The sequence below is a fragment of the Felis catus genome, chromosome D3, assembly GCF_018350175.1.
Source record: "Felis catus isolate Fca126 chromosome D3, F.catus_Fca126_mat1.0, whole genome shotgun sequence".
Classification (NCBI taxonomy): domain Eukaryota; kingdom Metazoa; phylum Chordata; class Mammalia; order Carnivora; family Felidae; genus Felis; species Felis catus.
The window spans coordinates 73,101,208-73,116,909 of NC_058379.1; the positions used below are offsets into that span (position 1 = coordinate 73,101,208).

The 15,702-nt window shown below is 37.3% G+C and overlaps 1 long non-coding RNA gene across 7 annotated transcripts in view; it reads right to left on the bottom strand.

Annotated features, from left to right (window-relative positions):
* LOC123381441 overlaps positions 1 to 15,702 on the bottom strand; it is a 308,159-nt gene that overhangs the window by 248,837 nt on the left and 43,620 nt on the right. Inside the window, exon 1 of one of the 7 annotated variants that reach the window (XR_006588411.1) lies at positions 163 to 240. The exons of the other annotated variants lie outside the window; for them this stretch is intronic. This is a non-coding gene — a long non-coding RNA (uncharacterized LOC123381441). Of the gene's footprint in view, positions 1 to 162; positions 241 to 15,702 lie in introns of those variants that run through there. 7 annotated transcript variants of the gene reach the window in all.

The window sequence follows — 15,702 nt, forward strand, 5'->3', positions numbered from 1 at the left end:
CTCATTTTGGGGTCTCCTACCATACCTTTCGACATCTGCATTCATTAATTCAGCAAATACATACAAAAAGAGCACTTATATGCAATAGCCATTGTATTAGACCCTGATGAACAAACATGGATTAACCCTCCCAAAAAAATTACAACCCAAAGGGACAATTACCATTTAAAGTAAGAAATGTGATCATGGAAGAATGTATTATGGGTCATGGGAGCATGAGAGGCCTTGACAATTTGACCTAGAAACAAAACACAAGAGACTCTTAGTGATATGAGTAGACACTGGTCTCTTACAACAAACTATGGGCTGATGGAGGGATGTGAGAGTTGGGATAGATGGGTGATGGGGGGGTACTAAGGAGGGTACTTGTTATGATGAGCACTGGGTAATATATGTAAGTGATAAATCACAAATTCTATTCCTCAAATCAATATTGCACTGTATGTTAACTAAAATGTAAATTTTAAAAAAGGAGAAAGCGGGGCGCCTGGGTGGCGCAGTCGGTTAAGCGTCCGACTTCAGCCAGGTCACGATCTCGCGGTCCGGGAGTTCGAGCCCCGCGTCGGGCTCTGGGCTGATGGCTCAGAGCCTGGAGCCTGTTTCCGATTCTGTGTCTCCCTCTCTCTCTGCCCCTCCCCCGTTCATGCTCTGTCTCTCTCTGTCCCAAAAATAAATAAAAACATTGAAGAAAAAAAAAATTTTTTTTAATAATAAAAAAAATAAAAATAAAAAAGGAGAAAGAAATAAAATTTACATTTAAATATTATAAATAAGTTAATTAATTAATTATTCCTATTTATACAGCACTTAACAGATTATGAAATCTCTTACATGCATTAGCTCATTAAATAACCAAAGTATTAAAAGCCATTTGTAGAATAAGAAAATCGGGATTTTCTGTATTTCTAATACTGTCATAAGACATTCCTCAACACATCATGTATTTCCCTGTTCATCTGGATGTTTTTGATATGTACAGACACAACCAAAACCATTGACAGAGTTGGGGGTGGGGGATATAAACTATTTCCTTCCTGTTCCTGTGTACAATTAGGCCTGAAGTCATACCATCTTTATTTCTGAATCTGCTGATAACAAAACCTGACAAAATGGAGTTTGACTGCAGCATAACAGGTAGAGATAGAGTATTATTACCATCATCAGTCTGTAGTTACTGAGCAATTACAGCAGTCAAGACACAGTGTAGCTATAGACACAATGAAATTCTTGATAGAGTTAAATGGCAGAAGGAATTATCAAGAATGGTCCCTGAAGAGCTTTTAGAGCAACTTAAATAAAGCATCTGTCCAAAGTGATTTAGGTGGAGTCCACCTAGAAGCACAAGTGAAATGCATGGTGTTTCAGGACACCATCCTTCTCTCTAGTTCTATTATATTTATACCAAGTGAGATCAAATTGTTGACATTAAGATCTGTAGGGGACTTGAGAGATGATCATTCCAACTTTCTCATTTTATGCTAAGGAGACCAAGGCCCATGCAGGTGAATCAACTTGCCCAAAGACACATGGCCCTGATTATCAGATTTTCTGACACTTACTAGTTTCTCCATTTCCACCATCAACTACCCCTAGCTGAACTGAATATAAGACTTTGAAATGATGCTAAGGCACTTAGATTCCAAAAAGAGTCTTTATACCTGAGCAGAGTTTAGCACATATAATAGTCATACATGAGGTCTTATAAGACCCTCATAAAATACCATGGAATGTGCCTCCTAAGGAAGCCCAAGTCCAGTGTTATTAGAAACAAGCATCATCTTAAATCTTATAAATAGAGTGAATAACAGAATCTAAACAAATGTGCAGTAAGGTATAGTGTTTCCTTCTCTGATAAGATCCTAACAAATGTCTTCACATTCTCATTTCGTTTACGGATTTCATGAGTGACGGATCAGTATACAGACACCAAGAGTCTACACACACACACACACACACACACACACACACACACACATAGCTGGAAACCATTAAAAACCTTTTAGCTCATTAAATTTATTCAAGTGTGATTTAGGAAATTTATAAATAGGAACTACTAAGCTATAAATTTTTAGCAATGGCTATAAAATTTACCTACAAATGTATCTCAAAAGCAGTTTGAGGGAAAACAGAAAAAGTAAATTACATGAAACAATTACTTTGATGGTTGTTTTCAATGTTTTTCACCATTCAACCATGTGCTTATTTGTTTTTTACATGGTAAGTATTTTAGATACAATTTGAGGTCAATAAAACACCAATATTTACAAAACAATATTTATAAAAAGGCAGAGAATTTCCAGGCTTTTTTTTTAAGATTAATTATTTTTCAGCTTATTTTTAATGCTTTTAGAATATTTCACCTGACTTTTCTGACTTTCTAACCAGTGTTAGCCAATGTAATTTTGCCTGGTGTTTCTTTTTCTCTTTGTCCAGCTTCCCATTTAAACCACTAAGCTATTCTGTGTTTGTTGCCTCTGGAAAGGAATTTAAAAAAGAAAACATAGGAGGAAAGGAGTTTGTTATTGATTTTTGAGTTTTGAAAGTCTATGGCTTAGGAGAGAAAAAACACATGGCAGGAGTAAAACATTTAGTAGAAAATACAAAGAGATCTCCAACCATTCCCAACTCCCTTCCACTACCAATCCTCATACAGATACCAGACTGGAGGCAGGTGAGAGAGGTAGCTGGAGCCCAGAAAGATAATACTGGAAAAGGAGAGCAGAATCAGAATACTCCAGGCTCCAATGGAACAAGCATCATTCTTCACCAGCCCCCCATCCCACCCATGCTCTGCATATTATCCTTCCTGTGGGCATTCAACCAGAGCTTTCCTACAGTTGCAGCCAACAGAAACAGCACCTGTATGTACTCCAAGATTTTATTTGGTCCCCATCTGACATACCCTTTGTGAACAACCTCTTGCATCAATCAAGCACGTTTGTAATTTCCAGAAGTGAGCAGATCCTGCAAACATGATGAAGGTGTAAAAGAGAAAGTCGTCCTTCCACTTGGATGTGAAAGAGGCTGAATGGAACCAGCTCAAGATTTTTCTCTCTTAACCAGGACCATAAAATATAAATATTAAGATACCTAAGATATTAAGGGTTTTACCATGTTCTAAGGAAGAATATCTTAGTTATCTTAGGATTCTTTTATTTTTTGAAGATTATAGTATGGATTACCAAGGAGAGAAGGGCTTGGGGAAGAATTTTTTGTCACTGGTTCTCAATAATTTCTCAACATTGTTATACTATTGATGTTATATAACTAAAAAGAATATCAGTGAGGCAAAAAACCTTATTTAGGCCCTAATTCAACGTTCCCTTCCCACCAAACTACTATAAAAACCTGCAAAATATCCATTATTGAAAATGGAAGATCATTCTAGCAACATGTAGCTCTATTTGAATAAAACAAACAATAATTACAAGTTAAAGGTGAAGTAAATTACCAAGATTGTTAAAGGTAAAAAAATGAATGGTCTTTAAGGTTCCTACTAGCTCTAAAATTCAATGACTCTAGTAAGCAGGCCTATAACACTTTGCCTTTACAATGTAAATGTTAATAAAAGAGAGCTTTAACTCTATTTTCAAATTTTAAAAAAATTGAAAGCAAAATTGACTTCCTGTTTTCTCTAAAAAACCTGCTGCCATTTTTTTTCTATTTTATACACTCCCCTTGCTTTTACTCCCCATATATAGTATCCTGAAAAACTTGCCAAATATCTACTTCCTCCCTCCTTTCCACGACCTCACTGAGGACTTCATTATATTTTGTTGTGTTATCTTTCACTCAAAGCTTTTTATTGAAACCCCAGAAAGACCATTTATTAAAAGCAAGAACCGTGTCCCAGGCTAAAGGCTGTATCCTAAAACTAAAGGTGAAATCAAAATAGACTCATATCAACAAAGCCTAAAGTGAAGACTAGACAGGATCAGCATGATCCAGCCAATAATTTAGCTACATGCTAAAACAAGAATCAATACTCTTCAGAGAAATAGAATCCAGAATCTCTATAGCATATCATTTACGATGTCTAGTATACAACCAAAACTTATGAGACATGTGGAAAAGCAGAAAAAATGGACTCATAATTAAAATATAAAATAGCCGAGGCGCCTGGGTGGCTCAGTCGGTTAAGCATCTGACTTCGGCTCAGGTCACAATCTCACAGTCCGTGAGTTCGAGCCCCGCGTCAGGCTCTGGGCTGATGGCTCAGAGCCTGGAGCCTGCTTCCAATTCTGTGTCTCCTTCTCTCTCTGCCCCTCCCCCATTCATGCTCTGTCTCTCTCTGTCTCAAAAGTAAATAAAAACGTTAAAAAAAATTTTTTAAATAAAAATAAAATAAAATATAAAATAGCCAATAAAAGCAGATTCATATATGTTCAATATATTTGATTTAGCAGACAAGACTTTTAATATAATTATGAAGATATTTTTAATTTTACATAAAAAGATACATATAATAAATAAAAATATGGGTAATTCCAGGATGGATAGATAAAGAAACAGTACATATGAGCCAAATGAAATCCTAAAACTTGGGGCGCCTGGGTGGCTCAGTCGGTTAAGCATCCGACTTCAGCTCAGGTCATGATCTCGCGGTCTGTGAATTCAAGCCCCGCGTCGGGCTCTGTGCTGACCGCTCAGAGCCTGGGGCGTGTTTCGGATTCTGTGTCTCCCTCTCTCCTGACCCTCCCCCATTCATGCTCTGTCTCTCCCTGTCTCAAAAATAAGTAAACGTTAAAAAAAAAAAATTTAAAAAAAAAAGAAATCCTAAAACTTAAAAAAAAATCTGAAATAAAATATTCGCTGCATGAAATTAAGAGAAGATTGCATACTATAAGAGAAAGGGTCAATGAACCTGATAAATAGACATAGAAACTATCAAAACTTAAACATAAAGATAAAAAAATTTTAAAAATAATGAATAGAGCATCAGTGATCTGTGGAACAACATAAAGCAGACTAATATATGTGTAATTGAAGTTCCAGAAAGAGAGAGAGAGAATGTAACAAAAAATAATTTAAGTAATGTGTGTTTAATTTTTTCAAATTTTAATAAAAATACCAACTCATATATATAATAAGCTCAGTAAACCCAAAATATGGTAAACACTAAGCAGCCGACTTCGGCTCAGGTCATTATCTCGCGGTCCGTGAGTTCGAGCCCCGCGTCAGGCTCTGGGCTGACAGCTCAGAGCCTGGAGCCTGTTTCAGATTCTGTGTCTCCCTCTCTCTGACCCTCCCCCATTCATGCTCTGTCTCTCTCTGTCTCAAAAATAAACGTTAAAAAAAATTTTTTTTAAAAACAAAATATGGTAAACACACACACAGAAAAAAACTCACACAAGCCATATCATGGTCAAACTATTGAACACAAAGATAAAAAAAAAAAAACCTAAAAGAAGTCATAGAAAAAAGACGCACTGCTTACATATAGAGAAATAACAACATACATTACAACTTCTCATCAGAAATAATAGAAGCCAGAAGGCAATAACGTATTTTTAAAGTGTTGGGGAAAAAATGCTAACTGATAACTATAGCTAACAACAACAACAAAAATCCTTCAAAACTGAAGATTAAACAAAATATTTTCAGATCAGTTGAAAGCAAAGAGAATTCCTTACTAGCAGATCAACCCTATAAGAGATGCTAAACAAAGTACATGAGACCAAATTGAAATATTATGATATGGAAATACCAGAATAGAATAATTCAGAACTGGAAATTGTAGTAATATTTGCTAAATACATTTTCTTAACTTTTTGAAAGACAAAGGACTTTTTAAAAGCAAAAATAATGACATCATAGATTAATAATATATGAGCACATAAAATATACAAGTTCTAGAGGAGGTAACTTGAATTATACTTTTATAAATTTCTTATACAAGTAGTATAACATATTTATTCAAGTTAAACTCTGATAAGTTAAGGACACTTGTTGTAATTCCTAATCAGTAAAACATAACCCTAATGGGTTTAGCAAAAACATAAATTGAATGATTAGAATCAAACACTAAAAACACTCAAGTAACCCAAAACAAGAAACAAAAAAAGTACATGGACCAAATGGAAAACAGGACAAATTCAAATATGTCACTAACTATATTAAATATAAATGTATTAAACACTCCAATTAAAGGCAGATAATATGAGATCGGATTTTTTAAAGTAACACTCAACTATATACTGTTTACAAATATGCACTTTAAATGTAAAGACAGGTTGAAAGCAAAATAATAGAAAAACACATCACGGAAACCCTAAACAAGAAACCCGCTGTGGCTCCATTACGATCAAACAAAATAGACTTCAAGGCAAGGAGTACTAACAGAGATGGAGGAACATTTCATAATCATAAAAGAACCATTTTATCAACAAAGACATCACTCCTAAATATAATGCATCAAATAACAGAGCAAAATTTAATAAAACTAAAGCAAGAAATATACAAATCTATTTTACATAGGTGATTACAATAAGCCTACTGAAAGCTTAACTGTTTACACTTACTAATAAGGTCTCCCAGCTTCTATGAGGTTTTGATGCCAAAGTTGCCATAGCTTCTTATTATACAAGTAAGACTACACATTTACAGGAGGAGAACATAAAAATAGAAACAAAGGATATAGTCTACTCATTGCTTAGACAGAGGCAGTAACCTTTCTGTAAAAAGTCTCTATTGATCTCATACAGATATAGCCTCTGACAACTTTATCATGAAAAAAAAAAAAGGGTTGAAAATACCCCTGGTTTTATTTCTTAGAACAAAACCTATATTATTTTTCACCAATTCCTAAATATCATCACTATTTGAATAGGAGACTCAGCATAAAACGTTTTTTTAATCACCCTTCTTTACCTTCTTTCCAGAATTGAACACACAATCACCACTGCTTTATACTAACACATTATATCTTGTTCTTAATTTGGAATAATGTATCTTTCAACCCCATTTATTTTATATGACTGTTAAAAACAGTCATAATTTTATATGATTGTTAAAAACGATCAATATCACCAAAGTAATTACGAGAGGCAAATAGCTTAAACATAAAACTAATGTACCCAGACCCCCCCCAGGTTAGTTATTATGTAAATTTACCAATTCTTTTTCTTCTTGTATAATTACTTTCAGACATGTGCATGAAGATGATTAAAAATAAGTAAAGACTGCAGTTGTGAAACTGATTCATATGTTCTACTTTTCAGTATCATTAAATACTTCTTCATCTCTCTAAAGCTGGCATTGTGACAGGTGGCAAAAGGACCAGCCCAAGACAAAACTCTTAAAGCTCATCTTTCTAACCTCTTTCCCCCATTTGAGGCACTCCTTTGTACTTTTCCTTCTCCTTCAGAGCCCCAAAGTCTTCCAGAAACATTTTTTTTCATGTTACCACATGTCAGCCTCAGAAGAGGAAAGCAATGTTCTGTAGGCTGAGTCCTGGGGACACAGAGAGCATCCACTTTCCATTCAGGGTAGGGGATCTAGGGAATGGTTACACTTGCCGCTCAAAATTATACTTTTTTAAAGATTTTGTGTCAAGCTCATTCTAAACACGTCCACGGAGAAATGAACTACAGTTCTCTGGCTATGTGCCAGCTATATGACTATGACAAGTTATTTAGTGCATCATCTGTAAAATGATAATACCTGATCTAATTCACTAGTGTTTGATTGAAGCCAGTAGGAGTTAAATGCTTAATCAAGAGGAAAACAGGGGCGCCTGGGTGGCGCAGTCGGTTAAGCGTCCGACTTCAGCCCAGTCACGATCTCGCGGTCCGGGAGTTCGAGCCCCGCGTCCGGCTCTGGGCTGATGGCTCAGAGCCTGGAGCCTGTTTCCGATTCTGTGTCTCCCTCTCTGTCTGCCCCTCCCCCGTTCATGCTCTGTCTCTCTCTGTCCCAAAAATAAATAAACGTTGAAAAAAAAATTTTTTTTAATTAAAATAAAAAAAAAAAGAGGAAAACACCATGCAATGTAAATACTGTATTACACAGCAAAGGAAATTCTAAAATCCTATTACTTGAGAAGCTTAAGGTGATAGGTGTATAGTTATATACCCTTCAACGACCATTAAGATATTTTTCTGAGCCTTCTCTTTGTTCAGTTTGGTATAATAAAAGGAATATGAACTGCAGAGTCAGCCAGACTGAGTTTGAATCCCAATTCTTACTAAGCCAAATTGTCATACTGTAAAACAAGAAAAATAATCCCAAACTTCCAAAGTTGTTCCAATGATGACATAAGTTCATGTGTATAACTTGTCTAGCTAAAGGTCTGACATATAGAACATTCTCAATAAGTAATGTCTTCCAATAGTATTTTCATTTATTCTGTTTCACCAACTTCAGAGTAAGTAAAAGTAAGGATTGTATTATAGTCTTCTTTAAAACATCTGAGTCTTAGACTTTTTTAAGTAGCCCTCCAGAACCTGGACAATTGCCAAGACCACAATTGGCACAAAAATAAATTCTAGGGGAAAAATCAATGGAAAAAGGAGAAAGAAGAAAGACATTGATCTAGAACATGAATTTGTTTTAAGGTAATGGTAACTAGAATGTGAAGACTTGAGGATAAAAACTGAGGCAAAAGGAAGAAAAAGAGTCCAGAAGATTCCTTTTTGGTTCTAATTTTCTTTTTAAAAAATGTAACGTGGTTGGGGCGCTTGGGTGTCTCAGTTGGTTAAGCGACCGACTTCAGCTTAGGTCATGATCTTGTGGTTCGTGGGTTGGAGCCCTGTGTCAAGCCCTGCATCGGGCTCTGTGCTGACAGCTCAGAGCCTGGAGCCTGCTTCGGATTCTGTGTCTCTCTGCCCCTCTCCCACTCTGTCTCTCTTTCAGAAATAAATAAACATTTTTAAAAATGCAACTGAAAGCATAATTTCTTGCTAGTCTCCTTGTATTGTTGTTGATATAGGCATTTAACATCTTCACCTCGGCCTGATACTTTATTTAAAAAATGTAAGGCTAATTGTCTGGTTAAAACATAACAGACTTAGGGGTGCCTGGGTGGCGCAGTCGGTTAAGCGTCCGACTTCAGCCAGGTCACGATCTCGCCGTCCGTGAGTTCGAGCCCCGCGTCAGGCTCTGGGCTGATGGCTCAGAGCCTGGAGCCTGTTTCCAATTCTGTGTCTCCCTCTCTCTCTGCCCCTCCCCTGTTCATGCTCCGTCTCTCTCTGTCCCAAAAATAAATAAACGTTGAAAAAAAAAAATTTTTTTTTAAATAAAAAAATAAAAAAAAAAACATAACAGACTTAGAACAAATTCCCCATGCTCTCTCTAAATCAATCTCTTATTTCCATTGCCTGAGGCAGAATCTGAGTTAGATAAAACCTGGGGCTGCCCCAAGGTGACATTTCTTACCTTGCCAAAGTAAAAGTTTCATCAGGAAGGAGATGCATCAGCATGTTGACTCTCTAGCTAGCCATTTAGCATCATGGAGTATTCTTTTTTTTAATTTTTCTTAAGGTTTATTTATTATTGAGAGACAGAGAGACACAGAGTGTGAGCAGGGGAAGGGTAGAGAGAGGGGGAGACACAGAATCTGAAGTAGGCTCCAGGCTCCAAGCTGTCAGCACAAAGCCCGATGCAGGGCTCGAACTCACAAACTGTGAGATCATGACCTGAGCCGAAGTCGGACACTTAACCGACTGAGCCACCCAGGTGCCCCAGCATCATGGAGTATTCTGAGTGATGTCCAGAAAAATTATTCTTCTTGAATGAATGCATAAGCCTGCACACCACAATGCCAAAACAACTCACTAAAAATGAAAACCACAAAATTGACAAAATTGATTTTTTGGTATACTAAAGGACATAACTGCCACCCAAAATAAATAATCGCTCAACTGAATTCAACTACCTTCTAACAAATTAATTAGAGACATTAATTTTATACATAGAAGCACTCTTGGTAAACTTCAAGGAAGGCAATAGAAATCCTATAAATTCCTTAAAACATATATTTCAGGTTCTTGTGTCGCTAAGTTTACATCGGTCCCCCATAAAGCCACAAAGTGGTTTGTCAGAACAATATGAGTTTCCTAGAAATTATTGACATGACTCTCTGGATATTTCAAGTTAATGATTTTGAAGCTTAGATTATCCTGATTATTCAAAAATGCATTTTGGTTTTTAAAAAAATGCAGAAGTTCATCCTAACATCCAGCTTGAATTCATCTTCTTGTGATCTATTTTATCCCCTCTGTGGGAAAACAAGGAAATGCTGTTTCTAACATCTTTTACTGGAAGGATCACTTTTTATACAATATCAGATATCTAAGAAAGTAGCCAATTGATGCCTTTTCCGGTTACTTATAACAGGTAAAATATTCAATTTAAGCTGACTTCACAAGATTCTAAAAATATCTTTTTCCCAGAATTCTTTATGCAGGAATGTCCATACAATCTACTATGGTCTGATCTCTAGGGTACTAGAAAAAAACAGTGATACAAAAATGTCTTCAACTGCATGACTACAGTTGTATTCTGCAGCTTAAGAAATTCCTAAAAAGTGGGGTGCCAGAGTGGTTTAGTCGGTAAGCGTCTGACTTCGGCTCAGGTCATGATCTCACAGTTCATGAGTTTGAGCCCCGCATCAGGCTCTGTGCTGACAGCTCTGAGCCTGGAGCCTGCTTCAGATTCTGTGTGTGTGTGTGTGTCTCTCTCTCTGTGCTCCTCTCCCGCTCACACTCTATCTCAAAAAATAAATTAAAAAAAAATTTTTTTTTAATTCCTAAAAGACGAATGCCTTTAGAGATATAATTTTTTTAATTAGTGATTTCAAAATTTACCATGCCTTAGGACTCCTGAGTGGCTCAATTAGTTGAGCGTCCGACTTCGGCTCAGGTCATGATCTCACAGTTCACGAGTTCTAGCCCCTCGTGGGGCTCTGTGCTGACAGCTTAGAGCCTAGAGCCTGTTTCAGATTCTATGTCTCCTTCTGTCTGCCCCTCCCCGACTTACACTCTGTCTCTCACTCTGTCTCAAAAATAAACAAACATTTAAAAAAAGTTTACCATGCTTTATATATACCTGGGAAATTTCCAAGATATCCTGATGGAATGAGGATGGGAATCTATGTTTTTAACAAGCCTCTCAAATGACTGTAATGCAGATTGCTATGGACTGCATTCTGAGAAACAAAACATGGTGTAATTGGAATATGGTTCCATTCTTGCTAGTTGGGGGATAGATGGGGGAAAAGAGGAGAGCAAGTACAGAGCCTCTGTGTTCCTACACAGAGGGGAGAGATGGAGCCAATACGGCTGGAAAACAACTCAGAATGCAGAGTCTGGAAGAATAAATAAGACAAATGTTACCTGCTTCACAAGCTTGCCTAGTGCCAACTGCGTGCACAAATGGAGACCATGTCAAAATTCCAAGAGGTTGACCCTTAAAGTTCTGATACTATCTCTCATACCACACCGTTCATTACAAATTTGAAAACTGGGATATCTTAAATGTCAAACAATCTGGCACTCAAATATAAAGCTCTGCAAATAAAACTCCAGAATTTATAATAGGTTGGCTATTTAAATTAGAGTTTAGCACTATGTACCTTCAGAATCCTAAGAAGGCTTTTTATTTATGAAGAAAAATAGAGATAAACAGAAGAACCAAAGTGGTGGCCAAGAAAGTTTGCAAGTAAGATTTGTTTATGGAAGAGGCCAAATCTGCCTAACTTATTGTCCTCCAAACACGACAATATTTATAGCACTATTCACGTTTGCAACTAATAAAAATGACCTGAAAAGCATCCTGCACAAAACCTTAAATTAACGTGAAGTTATCAGTGAAAAGCAAAGTGTAAATGAGTTAAGAAATTCAGGATTAGACAACAACGCCAACAACACCTGGAACTCAAATATTTTGTCCCTTCTATGGGTGGTTTTAGAAATATCTGTGCTTTGTACACATAGAGATACCATAGATCTTCTGCAGGTAATTGTGAATGATTGCCAAAGTAAAGCATAAATTCAGGGGAAGCTTAGGCTGGTAGAAAGCAAGGACTGTAAATCCAAACTTCCTGACAACAAAGGTTGAGTTCTCAGCCATTGTATTTCATAAAAAATTTTATAAAGAAAGGAAGTTATTTTTAAAGTTTCTTTATTAATTAAATACTTTAAAGTATTACAATAACACAGTAACTCTGTAGTCTAACAACTTTCTTAACCAAAAATACAAAATCAGAGAGATAATATGAATCCCAAACAGCCAATTCAGGAATTATTGTATTTTTTTTTCTATCAAAGACAAACATATGCAGGTGCCTGGGTGGCTCAGTTGATTAAGCACCCAACTCTTGATTTTGGCTCAGGTTATAATCTCATGGTTGTGAGATCAAGCCCCTCGTATGGCTCCATGATGAGTGTGGAGCTAGTTTAAGATTCTCTCTGTCCATTTCCCTCTGTCCCTCCCTCACTCGTGTGTGCACTCTCTCTCTCTCTCTCTCAAAAAAAAAAAAACAAAGATGACAAATGTACGCTGAAACAGCTGTGTCTAGAAACTAAACATGCGAAGGGTCAGCTTCAGGAGTTATCAAGCCACAGCAATAATATCTATTAGTATGTCACTTGTTATCAGCAGCATTGAAATTTCTAAAGCAAAAATTAAAATAGCTACTATTTATCAAGCACTTACTATTTGCCAAAGGAAGTACTAAGAGTTTGATAGGATTTAACTACCTTAATCTTTACAATATCCCTAGAAGAAGGAAGGGACCATTATCTTCTTTTTCCATATGAGGATACTGAGCCTCTGAAGGTTTAAGTAAACCTGGTCAGGCACACAGCTAGATTCATATTGTTATTGTACGTATATATAATCATGCTTCCTCAATGCAGAGAAGCGAGGAGTTACAAGTTTCACAAGTCCTTTAAGTAAATGCTCGGGAGGAAGAGGGGGAGGGCAACAAAAATGACCACAATAAATAAACTCGCCAACAACTAAAAGCTGCATCTATCCCTAACAAACATTAAAATGTGAAATAAAATATGTGCATCCTCAAATAAAGAACAATGGCCATCTTCCTCATTCATTGAAGACTTTGATACCTTGCTAAAGTATTTAACTCATGCCCAGCCATCATCCTGGATGATTTCATTGTCCATATGTCCCATGACTTCATTGTCACACAACCTCTTGCTCCCCAGGGACCTCCTCCTTCATGGGTCTTCAGCCATTTGCATGGTCATCCCCATAATAGCTTCACTTCCAAAATCACTAACTCGAATATACCACTCTGATCTCACCTCTTCCCATTTAGTTGCTCCTACTTCAACCTCCAAGGCATTGATGCCTCTGCTTCTCCCAATCCCTAAACCCTCTTTTTATTTCACTTCCCTCCTTACCTTGTTTAAATTACATTGCACATCCCTTTGATAATACCCTTGAGATGATCCTGAGTACTCTGGTTCTCTGTCTTTTCATTGCATTCATCTGACCAAATTCCAACCCTGGATGGACACAATTATCCACTTTACCTACACCTGGCCCCAAGCATCTGAATGCTGCTGGGCAAGTTCTATGACAAGGGGGACTAATTCATAATCACCCAACTCAAAATAACCTCAGCTCTACCCTCCAATCCTATGATGCTAAACTTCATATATCCATTTTTATTTTTCAAATTTTTTTAACGTTTATTTATTCAGCTTGAGAGACAGAGAGACAGAGCAAGTAGGGGAGGGGCAGAGAGAGAAAGAGAGAGACAGAGAGAGAGACAGAGAGAGAGAGAGAGAGAGAGAGAGAGAGAGAGAGAGAGAAAATCCCAAGCAGGCTCCTTGTTGCCAGCACAGAGCCAGACGTGGGGCTCGAATTCATAAACCGTGAGATCACAACTTGAGCTGAAATCTAGAGTCAGACGTTTAACTGACTGAGTCACCCAGTTGGCTCTCATATATCCACTTTTTTATTTCTTTGCTCACCTCAAACCTCTAGAATCTCTCTCCTCAAACTCTCCCTCTACTTTCAATATTTGACTTTCCTACCTTATAGAGAAATCAAAAGCCAACAGGCAAGGACTCACTCATCCTATCCTCCCAATAGCAAATATACAAACCAGCTACATCTGCCCTCATTCTATCATTCTTTTTCCAGCCCCCATCCCTGCATCAATTTAATTCCATGCCCACTTCCCACTTTCTCAGGAACTCCACATAATAATCTGTTTTCTCCTTTATATATTCAACCTCCTTCCTCCCCAACCAGATTTCCACCCCCACAATGGCTTTCAAACACTTTCTATTCTCTCCCATTAAAGAAAACTCACTTGGACTATTATTCTTCCTCCCTAGCCCCAGATTTTATTTTTTTATTCCTCTTCAAAGCCAAACTCTCCCAAAATAATTGTAAATAATCTCTGTCTCTATTTCATCATCTCCCACCCACTCCTCAACCTACCCCATCCAGCTTCTACTCCCATTACACCACAGAAACAGTTCCACATGTGACTTTTTATTGAATCCTTTAATAAGACCACACAAAGTCCATGTAATGTTCTTATCTCCCTGGCCTCCAAGCATGGCTGAACTTCCTCTTGGTTGAAACACTTCGTTTTCGACTAATATGACACACTCTTTTGTAGCTCTTCTCCTAACACTATGATCAGGCTTTTCCATCTTCTTTTTAAATTTATTTCTTTTGAGAGAGACAGAGAGAGTGGGGAAGGACCACAAAGAGAGGGATAGAGAGAACCTCAAGCAGGCTCCACAATGTCAGCGCAGAGCTTGACACAGGGCTGGAACTCACCAACCATGAGATCATGACCTGAGCAGAAATCAAGAGTCTGACCCTCAACTGACTGAGTCACCAAGGTACCACTCACCCCCATCTTCTTTTTAGATTCTGACTTATCTCCCTGACCAAAACACAAAACAAAAACAGAAAACAAAAAACAAACAAACAAACAAAACATATATATGTAACAGATTTCTTGAAGGATAGTTCCCAGGCCTTCCCCTTTCACTCTACATTTTCTCTCTGGGTGATCTCATCCATGTGCATGGCCTTAATGACCACCTGTATGCATGCAGATGATTCACTATTTTCTTTCTTTCCACCCCCAGAAAACTACTCTGAATTCCATATTGTATGTCTAACTGCCAACCAGACAGCCACACTTGAGTGTCTCAAAAGCACCTCAGACAACTTTTGCAAAATGAAGACATGATACATTCTCAATAATGTTTGTTGAGTGAATGCTCAAAAATGGCAATACCTGTACAAAATTCTATCCATGCAGGAGAAATGAACCCAGGAGAAAGAGCAAGTTGCAAGAATCAACTGTTAAAGCAAATCTCTGGGTGCAGAGAGGGATTGTACACTAAACTGACGGAGGTATACATATCTCAATTTAATCAGAGCAACAAGCTGATCATAAATATGATGAGGTGAGGTTAAGGGGAAATGAATGACTGAAAAAGAGACTGAGTTTAGAGAAAACAACAGTGTCCAACTAAAGATGGAAAAACTTATTGACATTTATCAGCTAATCAAAAGTGAACTTCTAATTAATATTAATCGACTGACATTGACATCCCATACATTGATTTAAAATTATTTTCATAGTGTTTCACCTTCTAAAAATCAATACGGCTTCCTCCTTTCCTTTCTCTAATATTTGTTGGAGGTGGCCAGCAGGGTTTGGAGCCAAGGAAGGAAGGCAGCCAGGGAAGGTGATTATCCCTGCCA